The sequence below is a fragment of the Platichthys flesus genome, chromosome 3 (genome assembly GCF_949316205.1).
Source record: "Platichthys flesus chromosome 3, fPlaFle2.1, whole genome shotgun sequence".
In the NCBI taxonomy this organism is placed as follows: Eukaryota; Metazoa; Chordata; class Actinopteri; order Pleuronectiformes; family Pleuronectidae; genus Platichthys; species Platichthys flesus.
The window spans coordinates 25,099,260-25,123,170 of record NC_084947.1 but is presented as its reverse complement, the minus strand read 5'-3'; the positions used below and the strand labels follow the sequence as shown (position 1 = coordinate 25,123,170).

Below are 23,911 nucleotides of genomic sequence, written 5' to 3'. Positions count from 1 at the left end.
CAAACTACCGGTACTACTTCTATTCAACTTAAAAATAAAAGACAGCATTCATCATTATGTAGGACTACAGCATAACGGACAGATAGGACCGCCTTCTCCAACGTGGAACGCCCTCTCCGTGCCTCTCCGCGGCTCCTCGGAGAGCTTTTCGTGCAGCTCTCCTTTTTCTAACTACACGTCGAAATGGCGGAGAGCCCACGGATAGCCCTTGGCTGTGATTGGTCCGCTAACGCCAGCATTTCGGAATGGAAACTTCCTGTTCGTACATCGTACATCACAATAAACCAAAATCACAACTACGACTCTATAATTAATGTGACAAGTGTGTTAAGCCAGCGGCGTTGTCCGGCTGACGGTGGCTGGTTAGAGCACTTACGGCACGTGTGTACGGTCACATACTGTTATAACGAACTTTCATAACGAGGCTAGCGGGCTAACCACCATGCTAACTGCGGTGGGAACAGCGCAAAAACCCGCTGACTTTAATCCCACGGCTCATGACACTCTCTCAAACACCGTCAGGTTAGAAGCAAACACTTTAGATCGATACTAACTCACGGTAGTAGTTAGTATCGGGTGTCCCTGCTGACTGTGTGTGGAAGCTGGGGGGAAGCTAGCTGCCTCCGTGTAGCTTCAAGCTGTTGCAGCTGTTGAATTAGCAACGCAGTTTGGAAACAAGACCGGGGAACCGCTGCGTTAAGACACGATAACATAAGCATTATGACCCGCTGGGTGTCACTTTATTCAGCAAAAACTGTCGAGTCATCAACATCCTTTTTCTGTTAGCTGCCATCGTTCACTGTGTGTGAGGAGCCGGGAGGACGTAAATAAACCAGCGTGGACTTCTTCTATATACCTCATGAGGTAGGCTTCTCTAAGCTCGACTTCAGTTGCGCCATCTACTGTTCTGGCGGTGAATTGTTTTCACAACAAAAAGGCTCGTAGAACTATAAATCAAAAAGGGTCCGTCCGCTCCGTCAGTCCGCAACGGACTCGGAGTAGCATACATTGGCCTTAAGCTGCGTAAATGTCTAGTAATATCTCGATTTTAATTGGTCCATGAATGATATGTAACGTAAAGGCTTATGTGGCATACCATTTACGTAAATAAGGCACAAAGAATGATGCTTATTTGCGTACATGTTAAATCATACAGAATCAGGTGCGCATGCGCGAAAACTTTTTTTTTCTTGCCGTCCACAATGAATAGGCGGTTAATTTGAACGGAATCCGACATCACAAACTGTCATCTTCCGAGGCAGCTTGATTTTTCTTAAAAACCGGCTTAAACCCTATTTTGTAGTGCCTGCATGTTTTCCACAACATTTGTACCTACTGTTGTTTATTTATATTGAAATAAACAGTTGTTTATTTCATTCAAGCGTACTGGCATCTTTGAGCAAAATACCCCCAAAAATTTTCGCCGCGCCGCTACGCGCCGCGCCAACAGCACCGCCACCTCCTTACCACCTTGCCTGAGACATTTACTGGGGGAAACACTGAATTCCATTTACTTACAGGACTTCCAACAACAACAAAATACTACTTATTACAGTTGGGTTAATGAAGGGCATGTATGGCAAAGAAAAACAAGTACTTCTGGGTAGTTGTGGTACAACAGGCCTACAGCCCAAATTGAGTCTAAATCAAAGGAAAACTCTATTCTGGCAGGATTATTGACTTGAACTTGTTTTTCAATAGCCTACCTAATAGTATTGTCCATATAAGTCCAATAAGAGGAATATATCGCCTGAACAGGGACTTGAACCCTGGACCCTTAGATTAAAAGTCTGATGCTCTACCGTCTGAGGTATCCAGGCTTCGAGTTCTACACGCTTTCGATGAAACATTGAACAAAAGTCCAAATTCCATTTACTTACAGGACTTCCAACAACAACAAATTACTACTTCTTACAATTGGGTTAACGAAGGGCATGTATGGCAAAGAAAAACAAGTACTTCTGGGTAGTTGTGGTACAACAGGCCCACAGCCCAAGTTGAGTCTAAATCAAAGGAAAACTCTATTCTGGCAGGATTATTGACTTGATTCAAGGATTCCTGTGATGACATACACTCTTCAGAGGATACAGATCCAGCGTGAAAAATGCCTCAACTCACCTATAAATCTCCATCTTGGATAACTTTGAGGGTATATAAGCATCCAAAGACATGACAGTGGTACAGAACTTGTTTTTTAATACCCTACCTAACAGTATTGTCCATATAAGTCCGATAAGAGGAATATATAGCGTGAACAGGGACTTGAACCCTGGACCCTCAGATTAAAAGTCTGATGCTCTACCGTCTGAGCTATCCAGGCTTCGAGTGCTACAACCGTTCGATGAAAGATTGAACAAAAGTCCAAATTCCATTTACTTACAGGACTTCCAACAACAACAAATTACTACTTCTTACAGTTGGGTTAATGAAGGGCATGTATGGCAAAGAAAAACAAGTACTTCTTGGTAGTTGTGGTACAACAGGCCCACAGCCCAAGTTGAGTCTAAATCAAAGGAAAAATCTATACTGGCAGGATTATTGACTTGATTCAAGGATTCCTGTGACGACATACACTCTTCAGAGGATACAGATCCAGCGTGAAAAATGCCTCAACTCACCTATAAATCGCCATCTTGGATAACTTTGAGGGTATATAAGCATCCAAAGACATGACAGTGGTACAGAACTTGTTTTTCAATAGCCTACCTAATAGTATTGTCCATATAAGTCCAATAAGAGGAATATATCGCCTGAACAGGGACTTGAACCCTGGACCCTTAGATTAAAAGTCTGATGCTCTACCGTCTGAGGTATCCAGGCTTCGAGTTCTACACGCTTTCGATGAAACATTGAACAAAAGTCCAAATTCCATTTACTTACAGGACTTCCAACAACAACAAATTACTACTTCTTACAGTTGGGTTAATGAAGGGCATGTATGTCAAAGAAAAACAAGTACTTCTGGGTAGTTGTGGTACAACAGGCCCACAGCCCAAGTTGAGTCTAAATCAAAGGAAAAATCTATACTGGCAGGATTATTGACTTGATTCAAGGATTGCTGTGACGACATACACTCTTCAGAGGATACAGATCCAGCGTGAAAAATGCCTCAACTCACCTATAAACCTCCATCTTGGATAACTTTGAGGGTATATAAGCATTCAAAGACATGACAGTGGTACAGAACTTGTTTTTTAATACCCTACGTAATAGTATTGTCCATATAAGTCCGATAAGAGGAGCATATCACCTGAACAGGGACTTGAACCCTGGACCCTCAGATTAAAAGTCTGATGCTCTACCGTCTGAGCTATCCAGGCTTCGAGTTCTACACCCTTTCGATGAAAAATTGAACAAAAGTCCAAATTCCATTTACTTACACCAAATTCCATTTACTTACATATACAGGAATTCCAACAACAACAAATTACCACTTCTTACAATTGGGTTAACGAAGGGCATGTATGGCAAAGAAAAACAAGTACTTCTGGGTAGTTGTGGTACAACAGGCCCACAATCCAAGGTGAGTCTAAATCAAAGGAAAAAATCTGTACTGGCAGGATTATTGACTTGATTCAAGGATTCCTGTGATGACATACACTCTTCAGAGGATACAGATCCAGCGTGAAAATGCCTCAAGTCACCTATAAATATCCATCTTGGATAACTTTGAGGGTATATAAGCATCCAAAGACATGACAGTGGTACAGAACTTGTTTTTCAATAGCCTACCTAATAGTATTGTCCATATAAGTCCAATAAGAGGAATATATCGCCTGAACAGGGTCTGGAACCCTGGACCCTCAGAATAAAAGTCTGATGCTCTACCGTCTGAGCTATCCAGGCTTCGAGTTCTACACCCTTTCGATGAAACATTGAACAAAAGTCCAAATTCCATTTACTTACATATACAGGAATTCCAACAACAACAAATTACCACTTCTTACAATTGGGTTAACGAAGGGCATGTATGGCAAAGAAAAACAAGTACTTCTGGGTAGTTGTGGTACAACAGGCCCACAATCCAAGGTGAGTCTAAATCAAAGGAAAAATCTGTACTGGCAGGATTATCGACTTGATTCAAGGATCCCTGTGATGACATACACTCTTCAGAGGATACAGATCCAGCGTGAAAAATGCCTCAACTCACCTATAAACCTCCATCTTGGATAACTTTGAGGGTATATAAGCATCCAAAGACATGACAGTGGTACAGAACTTGTTTTTTAATACCCTACCTAACAGTATTGTCCATATAAGTCCGATAAGAGGAATATATAGCGTGAACAGGTACTTGAACCCTGGACCCTCAGATTAAAAGTCTGATGCTCTACCGTCTGAGCTATCCAGGCTTCGAGTGCTACAACCGTTCGTTGAAAGATTGAACAAAAGTCCAAATTCCATTTACTTACAGGACTTCCAACAACAACAAATTACTACTTCTTACAGTTGGGTTAATGAAGGGCATGTATGGCAAAGAAAAACAAGTACTTCTTGGTAGTTGTGGTACAACAGGCCCACAGCCCAAGTTGAGTCTAAATCAAAGGAAAAATCTATACTGGCAGGATTATTGACTTGATTCAAGGATTCCTGTGACGACATACACTCTTCAGAGGATACAGATCCAGCGTGAAAAATGCCTCAACTCACCTATAAACCTCCATCTTGGATAACTTTGAGGGTATATAAGCATCCAAAGACATGACAGTGGTACAGAACTTGTTTTTCAATACCCTATTAATAGTATTGTCCATATAAGTCCGATAAGAGGAATATATAGCCTGAACAGGGACTTGAACCCTGGACCCTCAGATTAAAAGTCTGATGCTCTACCGTCTGAGCTATCCAGGCTTCGAGTGCTACAACCGTTCGATGAAAGATTGAACAAAAGTCCAAATTCCATTTACTTACAGGACTTCCAACAACAACAAATTACTACTTCTTACAGTTGGGTTAATGAAGGGCATGTATGGCAAAGAAAAACAAGTACTTCTGGGTAGTTGTGGTACAACAGGCCCACAGCCCAAGTTGAGTCTAAATCAAAGGAAAACTCTATTCTGGCAGGATTATTGACTTGATTCAAGGATTCCTGTGATGACATACACTCTTCAGAGGATACAGATCCAGCGTGAAAAATGCCTCAACTCACCTATAAACCTCCATCTTGGATAACTTTGAGGGTATATAAGCATCCAAAGACATGACAGTGGTACAGAACTTGTTTTTCAATACCCTATTAATAGTATTGTCCATATAAGTCCGATAAGAGGAATATATAGCCTGAACAGGGACTTGAACCCTGGACCCTCAGATTAAAAGTCTGATGCTCTACCGTCTGAGCTATCCAGGCTTCGAGTGCTACACCCATTCGATGAAAGATTGAACAAAAGTCCAAATTCCATTTACTTACAGGACTTCCAACAACAACAAATTACTACTTCTTATAGTTGGGTTAATGAAGGGCATGTATGGCAAAGAAAAACAAGTACTTCTGGGTAGTTGTGGTACAACAGGCCCACAGCCCAAGTTAAGTCTAAATCAAAGGAAAAATCTATACTGGCAGGATTATTGACTTGATTCAAGGATTCCTGTGATGACATACACTCTTCAGAGGATACAGATCCAGCGTGAAAAATGCCTCAACTCACCTATAAATCTCCATCTTGGATAACTTTGAGGGTATATAAGCATCCAAAGACATGACAGTGGTACAGAACTTGTTTTTGTAATACCCTACCTAATAGTATTGTCCATATAAATCCAATAAGAGGCATATATCGCCCGAACATGGACTTGAACCCTGGACCCTCAGATTAAAAGTCTGATGCTCTACCGTCTGAGCTATCCAGGCTTCGAGTGCTACACCCATTCGATGAAAGATTGAACAAAAGTCCAAATTCCATTTACTTACAGGACTTCCAACAACAACAAATTACTACTTCTTATAGTTGGGTTAATGAAGGGCATGTATGGCAAAGAAAAACAAGTACTTCTGGGTAGTTGTGGTACAACAGGCCCACAGCCCAAGTTAAGTCTAAATCAAAGGAAAAATCTATACTGGCAGGATTATTGACTTGATTCAAGGATTCCTGTGATGACATACACTCTTCAGAGGATACAGATCCAGCGTGAAAAATGCCTCAACTCACCTATAAATCTCCATCTTGGATAACTTTGAGGGTATATAAGCATCCAAAGACATGACAGTGGTACAGAACTTGTTTTTGTAATACCCTACCTAATAGTATTGTCCATATAAATCCAATAAGAGGCATATATCGCCCGAACATGGACTTGAACCCTGGACCCTCAGACTAAAAGTCTGATGCTCTACCGTCTGAGCTAGAGCTATCCAGGCTTCGAGTTCTACACCCTTTCGATGAAACATTGAACAAAAGTCCAAATTCCATTTACTTACATATACAGGATTTCCAACAACAACAAATTACCACTTCTTACAATTGGGTTAATGAAGGGCATGTATGGCAAAGAAAAACAAGTACTTCTTGGTAGTTGTGGTACAACAGGCCCACAGCCCAAGTTGAGTCTAAATCAAAGGAAAAATCTATACTGGCAGGATTATTGACTTGATTCAAGGATTCCTGTGATGACATACACTCTTCAGAGGATACAGATCCAGCGTGAAAAATGCCTCAACTCACATATAAATCTCCATCTTGGAAAACTTTGAGGGTATATAAGCATCCAAAGACATGACAGTGGTACAGAACTTGTTTTTTAATATCCTACCTAACAGTATTGTCCATATAAGTCCGATAACAGGAATATATCGCCTGAACAGGGACTTGAACCCTGGACCCTCAGATTAAAAGTCTAATGCTAACTGAGCTATCCAGGCTTCGAGTTCCACAACCGTTCGATGAAAGATTGAACAAAAGTCCAAATTCCATTTACTTACATATACAGGACTTCCAACAACAACAAATTACCACTTCTTACAATTGGGTTAATGAAGGGCATGTATGGCAAAGAAAAACAAGTACTTCTTGGTAGTTGTGGTACAACAGGCCCACAGCCCAAGTTGAGTCTAAATCAAAGGAAAAATCTATACTGGCAGGATTATTGACTTGATTCAAGGATTCCTGTGATGACATACACTCTTCAAAGGATACAGATCCAGCGTGAAAAATGCCTCAACTCACATATAAATCTCCATCTTGGAAAACTTTGAGGGTATAGAAGCATCCAAAGACATGACAGTGGTACAGAACTTGTTTTTTAATACCCTGCCTAATAGTATTGTCCATATAAGTCCGATAAGAGGAATATATAGCCTGAACAGGGACTTGAACCCTGGACCCTCAGATTAAAAGTCTGATGCTCTACCGTCTGAGATATCCAGGCTTCGAGTTCTACAACCGTTCGATGAAAGATTGAACAAAAGTCCAAATTCCATTTACTTACATGTACAGGAATTCCAACAACAACAAATTACCACTTCTTACAATTGGGTTAATGAAGGGCATGTATGGCAAAGAAAAACAAGTACTTCTGGGTAGTTGTGGTACAACAGGCCCACAGCCCAAGTTGAGTCTAAATCAAAGGAAAAATCTATACTGGCAGGATTATTGACTTGATTCAAGGATTCCTGTGACGACATACACTCTTCAGAGGATACAGATCCAGCGTGAAAAATGCCTCAACTCACCTATAAACCTCCATCTTGGATAACTTTGAGGGTATATAAGCATCCAAAGACATGACAGTGGTACAGAACTTGTTTTTTAATACCCTACCTAATAGTATTGTCCATATAAGTCCGATAAGAGGAGTATATCGCCTGAACAGGGACTTGAACTCTGGACCCTCAGATTAAAAGTCTGATGCTCTACCGTCTGAGCTATCCAGGCTTTGAGTTCTACACCCTTTCGATGAAACATTGAACAAAAGTCCAAATTCCATTTACTTACATATACAGGAATTCCAACAACAACAAATTACCACTTCTTACAATTGGGTTAATGAAGGGCATGTATGGCAAAGAAAAACAAGTACTTCTGGGGAGTTTTGGTACAACAGGCCCACAATCCAAGGTGAGTCTAAATCAAAGGAAAAATCTGTACTGGCAGGATTATTGACTTGATTCAAGGATTCCTGTGATGACATAAACTCTTCAGAGGATACAGATCCAGCGTGAAAAATGCCTCAAATCACCTATAAATCTCCATCTTGGATAACTTTGAGGGTATATAAGCATCCAAAGACATGACAGTGGTACAGAACTTGTTTTTCAATAGCCTACCTAATAGTATTGTCCATATAAGTCCAATAAGAGGAATATATCGCCTGAACAGGGACTTGAACCCTGGACCCTCAGATTAAAAGTCTGATGCTCTACCGTCTGAGCTATCCAGGCTTCGAGTTCTACACCCTTTCGATGAAACATTGAACAAAAGTCCAAATTCCATTTACTTACATATACAGGAATTCCAACAACAACAAATTACCACTTCTTACAATTGGGTTAACGAAGGGCATGTATGGCAAAGAAAAACAAGTACTTCTGGGTAGTTGTGGTACAACAGGCCCACAATCCAAGGTGAGTCTAAATCAAAGGAAAAATCTGTACTGGCAGGATGATTGAATTGATTCAAGGATTCCTGTGATGACATACACTCTTCAGAGGATACAGATCCAGCGTGAAAAAATGCCTCAACTCACCTATAAACCTCCATCTTGGATAACTTTGAGGGTATATAAGCATCCAAAGACATGACAGTGGTACAGAACTTGTTTTTCAATACCCTAATAGTATTGTCCATATAAGTCCGATAACAGGAATATATCGCCTGAACAGGGACTTGAAAACTGGACCCTCAGATTAAAAGTCTGATGCTCTACCGTCTGAGCTATCCAGGCTTCGAGTTCTACACCCTTTCGATGAAACATTAAACAAAAGTCCAAATTCCATTTACTTACATATACAGGAATTCCAACAACAACAAATTACCACTTCTTACAATTGGGTTAATGAAGGGCATGTATGGCAAAGAAAAACAAGTACTTCTGGGTAGTTGTGGTACAACAGGCCCACAGCCCAAGTTGAGTCTAAATCAAAGGAAAAATCTATACTGGCAGGATTATTGACTTGATTCAAGGATTCCTGTGATGACATACACTCTTCAGAGGATACAGATCCAGCGTGAAAAATGCCTCAACTCACATATAAATCTCCATCTTGGAAAACTTTGAGGGTATATAAGCATCCAAAGACATGACAGTGGTACAGAACTTGTTTTTTAATATCCTACCTAACAGTATTGTCCATATAAGTCCGATAACAGGAATATATCGCCTGAACAGGGACTTGAACCCTGGACCCTCAGATTAAAAGTCTAATGCTAACTGAGCTATCCAGGCTTCGAGTTCCACAACCGTTCGATGAAAGATTGAACAAAAGTCCAAATTCCATTTACTTACATATACAGGACTTCCAACAACAACAAATTACCACTTCTTACAATTGGGTTAATGAAGGGCATGTATGGCAAAGAAAAACAAGTACTTCTTGGTAGTTGTGGTACAACAGGCCCACAGCCCAAGTTGAGTCTAAATCAAAGGAAAAATCTATACTGGCAGGATTATTGACTTGATTCAAGGATTCCTGTGATGACATACACTCTTCAAAGGATACAGATCCAGCGTGAAAAATGCCTCAACTCACATATAAATCTCCATCTTGGAAAACTTTGAGGGTATAGAAGCATCCAAAGACATGACAGTGGTACAGAACTTGTTTTTTAATACCCTGCCTAATAGTATTGTCCATATAAGTCCGATAAGAGGAATATATAGCCTGAACAGGGACTTGAACCCTGGACCCTCAGATTAAAAGTCTGATGCTCTACCGTCTGAGATATCCAGGCTTCGAGTTCTACAACCGTTCGATGAAAGATTGAACAAAAGTCCAAATTCCATTTACTTACATGTACAGGAATTCCAACAACAACAAATTACCACTTCTTACAATTGGGTTAATGAAGGGCATGTATGGCAAAGAAAAACAAGTACTTCTGGGTAGTTGTGGTACAACAGGCCCACAGCCCAAGTTGAGTCTAAATCAAAGGAAAAATCTATACTGGCAGGATTATTGACTTGATTCAAGGATTCCTGTGACGACATACACTCTTCAGAGGATACAGATCCAGCGTGAAAAATGCCTCAACTCACCTATAAACCTCCATCTTGGATAACTTTGAGGGTATATAAGCATCCAAAGACATGACAGTGGTACAGAACTTGTTTTTTAATACCCTACCTAATAGTATTGTCCATATAAGTCCGATAAGAGGAGTATATCGCCTGAACAGGGACTTGAACTCTGGACCCTCAGATTAAAAGTCTGATGCTCTACCGTCTGAGCTATCCAGGCTTTGAGTTCTACACCCTTTCGATGAAACATTGAACAAAAGTCCAAATTCCATTTACTTACATATACAGGAATTCCAACAACAACAAATTACCACTTCTTACAATTGGGTTAATGAAGGGCATGTATGGCAAAGAAAAACAAGTACTTCTGGGGAGTTTTGGTACAACAGGCCCACAATCCAAGGTGAGTCTAAATCAAAGGAAAAATCTGTACTGGCAGGATTATTGACTTGATTCAAGGATTCCTGTGATGACATAAACTCTTCAGAGGATACAGATCCAGCGTGAAAAATGCCTCAAATCACCTATAAATCTCCATCTTGGATAACTTTGAGGGTATATAAGCATCCAAAGACATGACAGTGGTACAGAACTTGTTTTTCAATAGCCTACCTAATAGTATTGTCCATATAAGTCCAATAAGAGGAATATATCGCCTGAACAGGGACTTGAACCCTGGACCCTCAGATTAAAAGTCTGATGCTCTACCGTCTGAGCTATCCAGGCTTCGAGTTCTACACCCTTTCGATGAAACATTGAACAAAAGTCCAAATTCCATTTACTTACATATACAGGAATTCCAACAACAACAAATTACCACTTCTTACAATTGGGTTAACGAAGGGCATGTATGGCAAAGAAAAACAAGTACTTCTGGGTAGTTGTGGTACAACAGGCCCACAATCCAAGGTGAGTCTAAATCAAAGGAAAAATCTGTACTGGCAGGATGATTGAATTGATTCAAGGATTCCTGTGATGACATACACTCTTCAGAGGATACAGATCCAGCGTGAAAAAATGCCTCAACTCACCTATAAACCTCCATCTTGGATAACTTTGAGGGTATATAAGCATCCAAAGACATGACAGTGGTACAGAACTTGTTTTTCAATACCCTAATAGTATTGTCCATATAAGTCCGATAACAGGAATATATCGCCTGAACAGGGACTTGAAAACTGGACCCTCAGATTAAAAGTCTGATGCTCTACCGTCTGAGCTATCCAGGCTTCGAGTTCTACACCCTTTCGATGAAACATTAAACAAAAGTCCAAATTCCATTTACTTACATATACAGGAATTCCAACAACAACAAATTACCACTTCTTACAATTGGGTTAATGAAGGGCATGTATGGCAAAGAAAAACAAGTACTTCTGGGTAGTTGTGGTACAACAGGCCCACAGCCCAAGTTGAGTCTAAATCAAAGGAAAAATCTATACTGGCAGGATTATTGACTTGATTCAAGGATTCCTGTGACGACATACACTCTTCAGAGGATACAGATCCAGCGTGAAAAATGCCTCAACTCACCTATAAACCTCCATCTTGGATAACTTTGAGGGTATATAAGCATTCAAAGACATGACAGTGGTACAGAACTTGTTTTTTAATACCCTACCTAATAGTATTGTCCATATAAGTCCGATAAGAGGAGTAAATCGCCTGAACAGGGACTTGAACCCTGGACCCTCAGATTAAAAGTCTGATGCTCTACCGTCTGAGCTATCCAGGCTTTGAGTTCTACACCCTTTCGATGAAAAATTGAACAAAAGTCCAAATTCCATTTACTTACATATACAGGAATTCCAACAACAACAAATTACCACTTCTTACAATTGCGTTAATGAAGGGCATGTATGGCAAAGAAAAAAAGTACTTCTGGGTAGTTGTGGTACAACAGGCCCACAGCCCAAGTTGAGTCTAAATCAAAGGAAAACTCTATTCTGGCAGGATTATTGACTTGATTCAAGGATTCCTGTGATGACATACACTCTTCAGAGGATACAGATCCAGCGTGAAAAATGCCTCAACTCACCTATAAATCTCCATCTTGGATAACTTTGAGGGTATATAAGCATCCAAAGACATGACAGTGGTACAGAACTTGTTTTTCAATAGCCTACCTAATAGTATTGTCCATATAAGTCCAATAAGAGGAATATATCGCCTGAACAGGGACTTGAACCCTGGACCCTTAGATTAAAAGTCTGATGCTCTACCGTCTGAGGTATCCAGGCTTCGAGTTCTACACCCTTTCGATGAAACATTGAACAAAAGTCCAAATTCCATTTACTTACATATACAGGAATTCCAACAACAACAAATTACCACTTCTTACAATTGGGTTAATGAAGGGCATGTATGGCAAAGAAAAACAAGTACTTCTGGGGAGTTTTGGTACAACAGGCCCACAATCCAAGGTGAGTCTAAATCAAAGGAAAACTCTATTCTGGCAGGATTATTGACTTGATTCAAGGATTCCTGTGATGACATACACTCTTCAGAGGATACAGATCCAGCGTGAAAAATGCCTCAAATCACCTATAAATCTCCATCTTGGATAACTTTGAGGGTATATAAGCATCCAAAGACATGACAGTGGTAGAGAACTTGTTTTTCAATAGCCTACCTAATAGTATTGTCCATATAAGTCCAATAAGAGGAATATATCGCCTGAACAGGGACTTGAACCCTGGACCCTCAGATTAAAAGTCTGATGCTCTACCGTCTGAGCTATCCAGGCTTCGAGTTCTACACCCTTTCGATGAAACATTGAACAAAAGTCCAAATTCCATTTACTTACATATACAGGAATTCCAACAACAACAAATCACCACTTCTTACAATTGGGTTAATGAAGGGCATGTATGGTAAAGAAAAACAAGTACTTTTTGGTAGTTGTGGTACAACAGGCCCACAGCCCAAGTTGAGTCTAAATCAAAGGAAAACTCTATTCTGGCAGGATTATTGACTTGATTCAAGGATCCCTGTGATGACATACACTCTTCAGAGGATTCAGATCCAGCGTGAAAAATGCCTCAACTCACCTATAAACCTCCGTCTTGGATAACTTTGAGGGTATATAAGCATCCAAAGACATAAACGTGGTACAGAACTTGTTTTTTAATACCCTACCTAACAGTATTGTCCATATAAGTCCGATAAGAGGAATATATAGCCTGAACAGGGACTTGAACCCTGGACCCTCAGATTAAAAGTCTGATGCTCTACCGTCTGAGCTATCCAGGCTTCGAGTGCTACAACCGTTCGATGAAAGATTGAACAAAAGTCCAAATTCCATTTACTTACAGGACTTCCAACAACAACAAATTACTACTTCTTACAGTTGGGTTAATGAAGGGCATGTATGGCAAAGAAAAACAAGTACTTCTGGGTAGTTGTGGTACAACAGGCCCACAGCCCAAGTTGAGTCTAAATCAAAGGAAAAATCTATACTGGCAGGATTATTGACTTGATTCAAGGATTCCTGTGATGACATACACTCTTCAGAGGATACAGATCCAGCGTGAAAAATGCCTCAACTCACCTATAAACCTCCATCTTGGATAACTTTGAGGGTATATAAGCATCCAAAGACATGACAGTGGTACAGAACTTGTTTTTCAATACCCTATTAATAGTATTGTCCATATAAGTCCGATAAGAGGAATATATAGCCTGAACAGGGACTTGAACCCTGGACCCTCAGATTAAAAGTCTGATGCTCTACCGTCTGAGCTATCCAGGCTTCGAGTGCTACAACCGTTCGATGAAAGATTGAACAAAAGTCCAAATTCCATTTACTTACAGGACTTCCAACAACAACAAATTACTACTTCTTACAGTTGGGTTAATGAAGGGCATGTATGGCAAAGAAAAACAAGTACTTCTGGGTAGTTGTGGTACAACAGGCCCACAGCCCAAGTTGAGTCTAAATCAAAGGAAAACTCTATTCTGGCAGGATTATTGACTTGATTCAAGGATTCCTGTGATGACATACACTCTTCAGAGGATACAGATCCAGCGTGAAAAATGCCTCAACTCACCTATAAATCTCCATCTTGGATAACTTTGAGGGTATATAAGCATCCAAAGACATGACAGTGGTACAGAACTTGTTTTTCAATAGCCTACCTAATAGTATTGTCCATATAAGTCCAACAAGAGGATATATCGCCTGAACAGGGACTTGAACCCTGGACCCTCAGATTAAAAGTCTGATGCTCTACCGTCTGAGCTATCCAGGCTTCGAGTGCTACACCCATTCGATGAAACATTGAACAAAAGTCCAAATTCCATTTACTTACATATACAGGAATTCCAACAACAACAAATTACCACTTCTTACAATTGGGTTAATGAAGGGCATGTATGGCAAAGAAAAACAAGTACTTCTGGGGAGTTTTGGTACAACAGGCCCACAATCCAAGGTGAGTCTAAATCAAAGGAAAAATCTGTACTGGCAGGATTATTGACTTGATTCAAGGATTCCTGTGATAACATACACTCTTCAGAGGATACAGATCCAGCGTGAAAAATGCCTCAAATCACCTATAAATCTCCATCTTGGATAACTTTGAGGGTATATAAGCATCCAAAGACATGACAGTGGTACAGAACTTGTTTTTCAATAGCCTACCTAATAGTATTGTCCATATAAGTCCAATAAGAGGAATATATCGCCTGAACAGGGACTTGAACCCTGGACCCTCAGATTAAAAGTCTGATGCTCTACCGTCTGAGCTATCCAGGCTTCGAGTTCTACACCCTTTCGATGAAACATTGAACAAAAGTCCAAATTCCATTTACTTACATATACAGGAATTCCAACAACAACAAATTACCACTTCTTACAATTGGGTTAACGAAGGGCATGTATGGCAAAGAAAAACAAGTACTTCTGGGTAGTTGTGGTACAACAGGCCCACAATCCAAGGTGAGTCTAAATCAAAGGAAAAATCTGTACTGGCAGGATGATTGAATTGATTCAAGGATTCCTGTGATGACATACACTCTTCAGAGGATACAGATCCAGCGTGAAAAAATGCCTCAACTCACCTATAAACCTCCATCTTGGATAACTTTGAGGGTATATAAGCATCCAAAGACATGACAGTGGTACAGAACTTGTTTTTCAATACCCTAATAGTATTGTCCATATAAGTCCGATAACAGGAATATATCGCCTGAACAGGGACTTGAAAACTGGACCCTCAGATTAAAAGTCTGATGCTCTACCGTCTGAGCTATCCAGGCTTCGAGTTCTACACCCTTTCGATGAAAAATTGAACAAAAGTCCAAATTCCATTTACTTACATATACAGGAATTCCAACAACAACAAATTACCACTTCTTACAATTGGGTTAATGAAGGGCATGTATGGCAAAGAAAAACAAGTACTTTTTGGTAGTTGTGGTACAACAGGCCCACAGCCCAAGTTGAGTCTAAATCAAAGGAAAACTCTATTCTGGCAGGATTATTGACTTGATTCAAGGATCCCTGTGATGACATACACTCTTCAAAGGATACAGATCCAGCGTGAAAAATGCCTCAACTCACATATAAATCTCCATCTTGGAAAACTTTGAGGGTATAGAAGCATCCAAAGACATAAACGTGGTACAGAACTTGTTTTTTAATACCCTGCCTAATAGTATTGTCCATATAAGTCCGATAAGAGGAATATATAGCCTGAACAGGGACTTGAACCCTGGACCCTCAGATTAAAAGTCTGATGCTCTACCGTCTGAGATATCCAGGCTTCGAGTTCTACAACCGTTCGATGAAAGATTGAACAAAAGTCCAAATTCCATTTACTTACATGTACAGGAATTCCAACAACAACAAATTACCACTTCTTACAATTGGGTTAATGAAGGGCATGTATGGCAAAGAAAAACAAGTACTTCTGGGTAGTTGTGGTACAACAGGCCCACAGCCCAAGTTGAGTCTAAATCAAAGGAAAAATCTATACTGGCAGGATTATTGACTTGATTCAAGGATTCCTGTGACGACATACACTCTTCAGAGGATACAGATCCAGCGTGAAAAATGCCTCAACTCACCTATAAACCTCCATCTTGGATAACTTTGAGGGTATATAAGCATCCAAAGACATGACAGTGGTACAGAACTTGTTTTTTAATACCCTACCTAATAGTATTGTCCATATAAGTCCGATAAGAGGAGTATATCGCCTGAACAGGGACTTGAACCCTGGACCCTCAGATTAAAAGTCTGATGCTCTACCGTCTGAGCTATCCAGGCTTCCAGTTCTACACCCTTTCGATGAAACATTGAACAAAAGTCCAAATTCCATTTACTTACATATACAGGAATTCCAACAACAACAAATTACCACTTCTTACAATTGGGTTAATGAAGGGCATGTATGGCAAAGAAAAACAAGTACTTCTGGGTAGTTGTGGTACAACAGGCCCACAGCCCAAGTTGAGTCTAAATCAAAGGAAAAATCTATACTGGCAGGATTATTGACTTGATTCAAGGATTCCTGTGATGACATACACTCTTCAGAGGATACAGATCCAGCGTGAAAAATGCCTCAACTCACCTATAAATCTCCATCTTGGATAACTTTGAGGGTATATAAGCATCCAAAGACATGACAGTGGTACAGAACTTGTTTTTGTAATACCCTACCTAATAGTATTGTCCATATAAATCCAATAAGAGGCATATATCGCCCGAACATGGACTTGAACCCTGGACCCTCAGACTAAAAGTCTGATGCTCTACCGTCTGAGCTAGAGCTATCCAGGCTTCGAGTTCTACACCCTTTCGATGAAACATTGAACAAAAGTCCAAATTCCATTTACTTACATATACAGGAATTCCAACAACAACAAATTACCACTTCTTACAATTGGGTTAATGAAGGGCATGTATGGAAAAGAAAAACAAGTACTTCTTGGTAGTTGTGGTACAACAGGCCCACAGCCCAAGTTGAGTCTAAATCAAAGGAAAAATCTATACTGGCAGGATTATTGACTTGATTCAAGGATTCCTGTGATGACATACACTCTTCAGAGGATACAGATCCAGCGTGAAAAATGCCTCAACTCACATGTTAATCTCCATCTTGGAAAACTTTGAGGGTATATAAGCATCCAAAGACATGACAGTGGTACAGAACTTGTTTTTTAATACCCTACCTAACAGTATTGTCCATATAAGTCCGATAACAGGAATATATCGCCTGAACAGGGACTTGAACCCTGGACCCTCAGATTAAAAGTCTAATGCTAACTGAGCTATCCAGGCTTCGAGTTCCACAACCGTTCGATGAAAGATTGAACAATCTTTGAAGAGGCGCTTTGAAGAGTGTATGTCATTCCTGTGATGACATACACTCTTCAAAGGATACAGATCCAGCGTGAAAAATGCCTCAACTCACATATAAATCTCCATCTTGGAAAACTTTGAGGGTATAGAAGCATCCAAAGACATGACAGTGGTAGAGAACTTGTTTTTTAATACCCTGCCTAATAGTATTGTCCATATAAGTCCGATAAGAGGAATATATAGCCTGAACAGGGACTTGAACCCTGGACCCTCAGATTAAAAGTCTGATGCTCTACCGTCTGAGATATCCAGGCTTCGAGTTCTACAACCGTTCGATGAAAGATTGAACAAAAGTCCAAATTCCATTTACTTACATGTACAGGAATTCCAACAACAACAAATTACCACTTCTTACAATTGGGTTAATGAAGGGCATGTATGGCAAAGAAAAACAAGTACTTCTGGGTAGTTGTGGTACAACAGGCCCACAGCCCAAGTTGAGTCTAAATCAAAGGAAAAATCTATACTGGCAGGATTATTGACTTGATTCAAGGATTCCTGTGACGACATACACTCTTCAGAGGATACAGATCCAGCGTGAAAAATGCCTCAACTCACCTATAAACCTCCATCTTGGATAACTTTGAGGGTATATAAGCATCCAAAGACATGACAGTGGTAGAGAACTTGTTTTTTAATACCCTGCCTAATAGTATTGTCCATATAAGTCCGATAAGAGGAATATATAGCCTGAACAGGGACTTGAACCCTGGACCCTCAGATTAAAAGTCTGATGCTCTACCGTCTGAGATATCCAGGCTTCGAGTTCTACAACCGTTCGATGAAAGATTGAACAAAAGTCCAAATTCCATTTACTTACATGTACAGGAATTCCAACAACAACAAATTACCACTTCTTACAATTGGGTTAATGAAGGGCATGTATGGCAAAGAAAAACAAGTACTTCTGGGTAGTTGTGGTACAACAGGCCCACAGCCCAAGTTGAGTCTAAATCAAAGGAAAAATCTATACTGGCAGGATTATTGACTTGATTCAAGGATTCCTGTGACGACATACACTCTTCAGAGGATACAGATCCAGCGTGAAAAATGCCTCAACTCACCTATAAACCTCCATCTTGGATAACTTTGAGGGTATATAAGCATCCAAAGACATGACAGTGGTACAGAACTTGTTTTTTAATACCCTACCTAATAGTATTGTCCATATAAGTCCGATAAGAGGAGTATATCGCCTGAACAGGGACTTGAACCCTGGACCCTCAGATTAAAAGTCTGATGCTCTACCGTCTGAGCTATCCAGGCTTCGAGTTCTACACCCTTTCGATGAAACATTGAACAAAAGTCCAAATTCCATTTACTTACATATACAGGAATTCCAACAACAACAAATTACCACTTCTTACAATTGGGTTAATGAAGGGCATGTATGGCAAAGAAAAACAAGTACTTCTGGGGAGTTTTGGTACAACAGGCCCACAATCCAAGGTGAGTCTAAATCAAAGGAAAAATCTGTACTGGCAGGATTATTGACTTGATTCAAGGATTCCTGTGATGACATACACTCTTCAGAGGATACAGATCCAGCGTGAAAAATGCCTCAAATCACCTATAAATCTCCATCTTGGATAACTTTGAGGGTATATAAGCATCCAAAGACATGACAGTGGTACAGAACTTGTTTTTCAATAGCCTACCTAATAGTATTGTCCATATAAGTCCAATAAGAGGAATATATCGCCTGAACAGGGACTTGAACCCTGGACCCTCAGATTAAAAGTCTGATGCTCTACCGTCTGAGCTATCCAGGCTTCGAGTTCTACACCCTTTCGATGAAACATTGAACAAAAGTCCAAATTCCATTTACTTACATATACAGGAATTCCAACAACAACAAATTACCACTTCTTACAATTGGGTTAACGAAGGGCATGTATGGCAAAGAAAAACAAGTACTTCTGGGTAGTTGTGGTACAACAGGCCCACAATCCAAGGTGAGTCTAAATCAAAGGAAAAATCTGTACTGGCAGGATGATTGAATTGATTCAAGGATTCCTGTGATGACATACACTCTTCAGAGGATACAGATCCAGCGTGAAAAATGCCTCAACTCACCTATAAACCTCCATCTTGGATAACTTTGAGGGTATATAAGCATTCAAAGACATGACAGTGGTACAGAACTTGTTTTTTAATACCCTACCTAATAGTATTGTCCATATAAGTCCGATAAGAGGAGTAAATCGCCTGAACAGGGACTTGAACCCTGGACCCTCAGATTAAAAGTCTGATGCTCTACCGTCTGAGATATCCAGGCTTCGAGTTCTACACCCTTTCGATGAAACATTGAACAAAAGTCCAAATTCCATTTACTTACAGGACTTCCAACAACAACAAATTACTACTTCTTACAGTTGGGTTAATGAAGGGCATGTATGGCAAAGAAAAACAAGTACTTCTGGGTAGTTGTGGTACAACAGGCCCACAGCCCAAGTTGAGTCTAAATCAAAGGAAAACTCTATTCTGGCAGGATTATTGACTTGATTCAAGGATTCCTGTGATGACATACACTCTTCAGAGGATACAGATCCAGCGTGAAAAATGCCTCAACTCACCTATAAATCGCCATCTTGGATAACTTTGAGGGTATATAAGCATCCAAAGACATGACAGTGGTACAGAACTTGTTTTTCAATACCCTATTAATAGTATTGTCTATATAAGTCCGATAAGAGGAATATATAGCCTGAACAGGGACTTGAACCCTGGACCCTCAGATTAAAAGTCTGATGCTCTACCGTCTGAGCTATCCAGGCTTCGAGTGCTACAACCGTTCGATGAAAGATTGAACAAAAGTCCAAATTCCATTTACTTACAGGACTTCCAACAACAACAAATTACTACTTCTTACAGTTGGGTTAATGAAGGGCATGTATGGCAAAGAAAAACAAGTACTTCTGGGTAGTTGTGGTACAACAGGCCCACAGCCCAAGTTGAGTCTAAATCAAAGGAAAACTCTATTCTGGCAGGATTATTGACTTGATTCAAGGACTCCTGTGATGACATACACTCTTCAGAGGATACAGATCCAGCGTGAAAAATGCCTCAACTCACCTATAAATCTCCATCTTGGATAACTTTGAGGGTATATAAGCATCCAAAGACATGACAGTGGTACAGAACTTGTTTTTCAATAGCCTACCTAATAGTATTGTCCATATAAGTCCGATAAGAGGAGTATATCGCCTGAACAGGGACTTGAACCCTGGACCCTCAGATTAAAAGTCTGATGCTCTACCGTCTGAGCTATCCAGGCTTCGAGTGCTACACCAGTTCGATGAAAGCTTGAACAAAAGTCCAAATTCCATTTACGTACATATACAGGAATTCCAACAACAACAAATTACCACTTCTTACAGTTGGGTTAATGAAGGGCATGTATGGCAAAGACAAACAAGTACTTCTGGGGAGTTTTGGTACAACAGGCCCACAATCCAAGGTGAGTCTAAATCAAAGGAAAAATCTGTACTGGCAGGATTATTGACTTGATTCAAGGATTCCTGTAATGACATACACTCTTCAGAGGATACAGATCCAGCGTGAAAAATGCCTCAACTCACCTATAAATCGCCATCTTGGATAACTTTGAGGGTATATAAGCATCCAAAGACATGACAGTGGTACAGAACTTGTTTTTCAATGGCCTACCTAATAGTATTGTCCATATAAGTCCAATAAGAGGAATATATCGCCTGAACAGGGACTTGAACCCTGGACCCTCAGATTAAAAGTCTGATGCTCTACCGTCTGAGCTATCCAGGCTTCGAGTTCCCAATTCTTACAATTGGGTTAATGAAGGGCATGTTTGGCAAAGAAAAACAAGTACTTCTTGGTAGTTGTGGTACAACAGGCCCACAGCCCAAGTTGAGTCTAAATCAAAGGAAAAATCTATACTGGCAGGATTATTGACTTGATTCAAGGATTCCTGTGATGACATACACTCTTCAGAGGATACAGATCCAGCGTGAAAAATGCCTCAACTCACCTATAACTGTCCATCTTGGATAACTTTGAGGGTATATAAGCATCCAAAGACATGACAGTGGTACAGAACTTGTTTTTCAATAGCCTAACTAATAGTATTGTCCATATAAGTCCAATAAGAGGAATATATCGCCTGAACAGGGACTTGAACCCTGGACCCTCAGATTAAAAGTCTGATGCTCTACCGTCTGAGCTATCCAGGCTTCGAGTTCTACACCCTTTCGATGAAAAATTGAACAAAAGTCCAAATTCCATTTACTTACATATACAGGAATTCCAACAACAACAAATTACCACTTCTTACAATTGGGTTAATGAAGGGCATGTATGGCAAAGAAAAACAAGTACTTCTTGGTAGTTGTGGTACAACAGGCCCACAGCCCAAGTTGAGTCTAAATCAAAGGAAAAATCTATACTGGCAGGATTATTGACTTGATTCAAGGATTCCTGTGATGACATACACTCTTCAGAGGATACAGATCCAGCGTGAAAAATGCCTCAACTCACATATAAATCTCCATCTTGGAAAACTTTGAGGGTATATAAGCATCCAAAGACATGACAGTGGTACAGAACTTGTTTTTTAATACCCTGCCTAATAGTATTGTCCATATAAGTCCGATAAGAGGAATATATAGCCTGAACAGGGACTTGAACCCTGGACCCTCAGATTAAAAGTCTGATGCTGTACCGTCTGAGATATCCAGGCTTCGAGTTCTACAACCGTTCGATGAAAGATTGAACAAAAGTCCAAATTCCATTTACTTACATGTACAGGACTTCTAACAACAACAAATTACCACTTCTTACAGTTGGGTTAATGAAGGGCATGTATGGCAAAGAAAAACAAGTACTTCTGGGTAGTTGTGGTACAACAGGCCCACAGCCCAAGTTGAGTCTAAATCAAAGGAAAACTCTATTCTGGCAGGATTATTGACTTGATTCAAGGATTCCTGTGATGACATACACTCTTCAGAGGATACAGATCCAGCGTGAAAAATGCCTCAACTCACCTATAAATCTCCATCTTGGATAACTTTGAGGGTATATAAGCATCCAAAGACATGACAGTGGTACAGAACTTGTTTTTCAATAGCCTACCTAATAGTATTGTCCATATAAGTCCAATAAGAGGAATATATCGCCTGAACAGGGACTTGAACCCTGGACCCTCAGATTAAAAGTCTGATGCCCTTCCGTCTGAGCCAGGCTTCGAGTTCTACACCCTTTCGATGAAACATTGAACAAAAGTCCAAATTCCATTTACTTACATATACAGGAATTCCAACAACAACAAATTACCACTTCTTACAATTGGGTTAATGAAGGGCATGTATGGCAAAGAAAAACAAGTACTTCTGGGTAGTTGTGGTACAACAGGCCCACAGCCCAAGTTGAGTCTAAATCAAAGGAAAAATTTATACTGGCAGGATTATTGATTTGATTCAAGGATTCCTGTGATGACATACACTCTTCAGAGGATACAGATCCAGCGTGAAAAATGCCTCAACTCACATATAAATCTCCATCTTGGAAAACTTTGAGGGTATATAAGCATCCAAAGACATGACAGTGGTACAGAACTTGTTTTTTAATACCCTGCCTAATAGTATTGTCCATATAAGTCCGATAAGAGGAATATATAGCCTGAACAGGGACTTGAACCCTGGACCCTCAGATTAAAAGTCTGATGCTGTACCGTCTGAGATATCCAGGCTTCGAGTTCTACAACCGTTCGATGAAAGATTGAACAAAAGTCCAAATTCCATTTACTTACATGTACAGGACTTCTAACAACAACAAATTACCACTTCTTACAATTGGGTTAATGAAGGGCATGTATGGCAAAGAAAAACAAGTACTTCTTGGTAGTTGTGGTACAACAGGCCCACAGCCCAAGTTGAGTCTAAATCAAAGGAAAAATCTATACTGGCAGGATTATTGACTTGATTCAAGGATTCCTGTGATGACATACACTCTTCAGAGGATACAGATCCAGCGTGAAAAATGACTCAACTCACCTATAAACCTCCATCTTGGATAACTTTGAGGGTATATAAGCATCCAAAGACATGACAGTGGTACAGAACTTGTTTTTTAATACCCTGCCTAATAGTATTGTCCATATAAGTCCGATAAGAGGAATATATAGCCTGAACAGGGACTTGAACCCTGGACCCTCAGATTAAAAGTCTGATGCTCTACCGTCTGAGCTATCCAGGCTTCGAGTTGCACAACCGTTCGATGAAAGATTGAACAAAAGTCCAAATTCCATTTACTTACATATACAGGACTTCCAACAACAACAAATTACCACTTCTTACAATTGGGTTAATGAAGGGCATGTATGGCAAAGAAAAACAAGTA

The 23,911-nt window shown here is 40.1% G+C and overlaps 1 protein-coding gene and 38 non-coding genes across 44 annotated transcripts in view; all 39 read right to left on the bottom strand.

The window, feature by feature from the left end:
• The window catches only part of pnpla7b (patatin-like phospholipase domain containing 7b), a 76,474-nt gene that overhangs the window by 25,440 nt on the left and 27,123 nt on the right, over positions 1–23,911 (bottom strand). The window lies entirely within an intron of this gene.
• Positions 1,748–1,820, bottom strand: trnak-uuu (transfer RNA lysine (anticodon UUU)). Its single transcript has one exon. It is a non-coding gene; the product is annotated as a tRNA-Lys (tRNA).
• trnak-uuu (transfer RNA lysine (anticodon UUU)) lies at positions 2,248–2,320 on the bottom strand. Its single transcript has one exon. It is a non-coding gene; the product is annotated as a tRNA-Lys (tRNA).
• Positions 2,748–2,820, bottom strand: trnak-uuu (transfer RNA lysine (anticodon UUU)). The gene has a single exon. It is a non-coding gene; the product is annotated as a tRNA-Lys (tRNA).
• On the bottom strand, positions 3,248–3,320 carry trnak-uuu (transfer RNA lysine (anticodon UUU)). Its single transcript has one exon. It is a non-coding gene; the product is annotated as a tRNA-Lys (tRNA).
• On the bottom strand, positions 3,774–3,846 carry trnak-uuu (transfer RNA lysine (anticodon UUU)). The gene has a single exon. It is a non-coding gene; the product is annotated as a tRNA-Lys (tRNA).
• trnak-uuu (transfer RNA lysine (anticodon UUU)) lies at positions 4,779–4,851 on the bottom strand. The gene has a single exon. It is a non-coding gene; the product is annotated as a tRNA-Lys (tRNA).
• trnak-uuu (transfer RNA lysine (anticodon UUU)) lies at positions 5,278–5,350 on the bottom strand. Its single transcript has one exon. It is a non-coding gene; the product is annotated as a tRNA-Lys (tRNA).
• Positions 5,779–5,851, bottom strand: trnak-uuu (transfer RNA lysine (anticodon UUU)). Its single transcript has one exon. It is a non-coding gene; the product is annotated as a tRNA-Lys (tRNA).
• On the bottom strand, positions 7,293–7,365 carry trnak-uuu (transfer RNA lysine (anticodon UUU)). Its single transcript has one exon. It is a non-coding gene; the product is annotated as a tRNA-Lys (tRNA).
• Positions 7,799–7,871, bottom strand: trnak-uuu (transfer RNA lysine (anticodon UUU)). The gene has a single exon. It is a non-coding gene; the product is annotated as a tRNA-Lys (tRNA).
• Positions 8,305–8,377, bottom strand: trnak-uuu (transfer RNA lysine (anticodon UUU)). The gene has a single exon. It is a non-coding gene; the product is annotated as a tRNA-Lys (tRNA).
• Positions 8,808–8,880, bottom strand: trnak-uuu (transfer RNA lysine (anticodon UUU)). The gene has a single exon. It is a non-coding gene; the product is annotated as a tRNA-Lys (tRNA).
• Positions 9,815–9,887, bottom strand: trnak-uuu (transfer RNA lysine (anticodon UUU)). The gene has a single exon. It is a non-coding gene; the product is annotated as a tRNA-Lys (tRNA).
• Positions 10,321–10,393, bottom strand: trnak-uuu (transfer RNA lysine (anticodon UUU)). The gene has a single exon. It is a non-coding gene; the product is annotated as a tRNA-Lys (tRNA).
• trnak-uuu (transfer RNA lysine (anticodon UUU)) lies at positions 10,827–10,899 on the bottom strand. Its single transcript has one exon. It is a non-coding gene; the product is annotated as a tRNA-Lys (tRNA).
• trnak-uuu (transfer RNA lysine (anticodon UUU)) lies at positions 11,330–11,402 on the bottom strand. Its single transcript has one exon. It is a non-coding gene; the product is annotated as a tRNA-Lys (tRNA).
• On the bottom strand, positions 11,836–11,908 carry trnak-uuu (transfer RNA lysine (anticodon UUU)). Its single transcript has one exon. It is a non-coding gene; the product is annotated as a tRNA-Lys (tRNA).
• Positions 12,341–12,413, bottom strand: trnak-uuu (transfer RNA lysine (anticodon UUU)). Its single transcript has one exon. It is a non-coding gene; the product is annotated as a tRNA-Lys (tRNA).
• On the bottom strand, positions 12,847–12,919 carry trnak-uuu (transfer RNA lysine (anticodon UUU)). Its single transcript has one exon. It is a non-coding gene; the product is annotated as a tRNA-Lys (tRNA).
• Positions 13,353–13,425, bottom strand: trnak-uuu (transfer RNA lysine (anticodon UUU)). Its single transcript has one exon. It is a non-coding gene; the product is annotated as a tRNA-Lys (tRNA).
• Positions 13,852–13,924, bottom strand: trnak-uuu (transfer RNA lysine (anticodon UUU)). The gene has a single exon. It is a non-coding gene; the product is annotated as a tRNA-Lys (tRNA).
• Positions 14,351–14,423, bottom strand: trnak-uuu (transfer RNA lysine (anticodon UUU)). Its single transcript has one exon. It is a non-coding gene; the product is annotated as a tRNA-Lys (tRNA).
• Positions 14,857–14,929, bottom strand: trnak-uuu (transfer RNA lysine (anticodon UUU)). The gene has a single exon. It is a non-coding gene; the product is annotated as a tRNA-Lys (tRNA).
• trnak-uuu (transfer RNA lysine (anticodon UUU)) lies at positions 15,360–15,432 on the bottom strand. Its single transcript has one exon. It is a non-coding gene; the product is annotated as a tRNA-Lys (tRNA).
• trnak-uuu (transfer RNA lysine (anticodon UUU)) lies at positions 15,866–15,938 on the bottom strand. The gene has a single exon. It is a non-coding gene; the product is annotated as a tRNA-Lys (tRNA).
• trnak-uuu (transfer RNA lysine (anticodon UUU)) lies at positions 16,372–16,444 on the bottom strand. Its single transcript has one exon. It is a non-coding gene; the product is annotated as a tRNA-Lys (tRNA).
• Positions 17,721–17,793, bottom strand: trnak-uuu (transfer RNA lysine (anticodon UUU)). Its single transcript has one exon. It is a non-coding gene; the product is annotated as a tRNA-Lys (tRNA).
• Positions 18,227–18,299, bottom strand: trnak-uuu (transfer RNA lysine (anticodon UUU)). The gene has a single exon. It is a non-coding gene; the product is annotated as a tRNA-Lys (tRNA).
• Positions 18,733–18,805, bottom strand: trnak-uuu (transfer RNA lysine (anticodon UUU)). Its single transcript has one exon. It is a non-coding gene; the product is annotated as a tRNA-Lys (tRNA).
• Positions 19,239–19,311, bottom strand: trnak-uuu (transfer RNA lysine (anticodon UUU)). The gene has a single exon. It is a non-coding gene; the product is annotated as a tRNA-Lys (tRNA).
• trnak-uuu (transfer RNA lysine (anticodon UUU)) lies at positions 19,745–19,817 on the bottom strand. The gene has a single exon. It is a non-coding gene; the product is annotated as a tRNA-Lys (tRNA).
• Positions 20,244–20,316, bottom strand: trnak-uuu (transfer RNA lysine (anticodon UUU)). The gene has a single exon. It is a non-coding gene; the product is annotated as a tRNA-Lys (tRNA).
• On the bottom strand, positions 20,744–20,816 carry trnak-uuu (transfer RNA lysine (anticodon UUU)). The gene has a single exon. It is a non-coding gene; the product is annotated as a tRNA-Lys (tRNA).
• trnak-uuu (transfer RNA lysine (anticodon UUU)) lies at positions 21,250–21,322 on the bottom strand. Its single transcript has one exon. It is a non-coding gene; the product is annotated as a tRNA-Lys (tRNA).
• Positions 21,675–21,747, bottom strand: trnak-uuu (transfer RNA lysine (anticodon UUU)). Its single transcript has one exon. It is a non-coding gene; the product is annotated as a tRNA-Lys (tRNA).
• On the bottom strand, positions 22,181–22,253 carry trnak-uuu (transfer RNA lysine (anticodon UUU)). The gene has a single exon. It is a non-coding gene; the product is annotated as a tRNA-Lys (tRNA).
• Positions 23,189–23,261, bottom strand: trnak-uuu (transfer RNA lysine (anticodon UUU)). The gene has a single exon. It is a non-coding gene; the product is annotated as a tRNA-Lys (tRNA).
• Positions 23,695–23,767, bottom strand: trnak-uuu (transfer RNA lysine (anticodon UUU)). The gene has a single exon. It is a non-coding gene; the product is annotated as a tRNA-Lys (tRNA).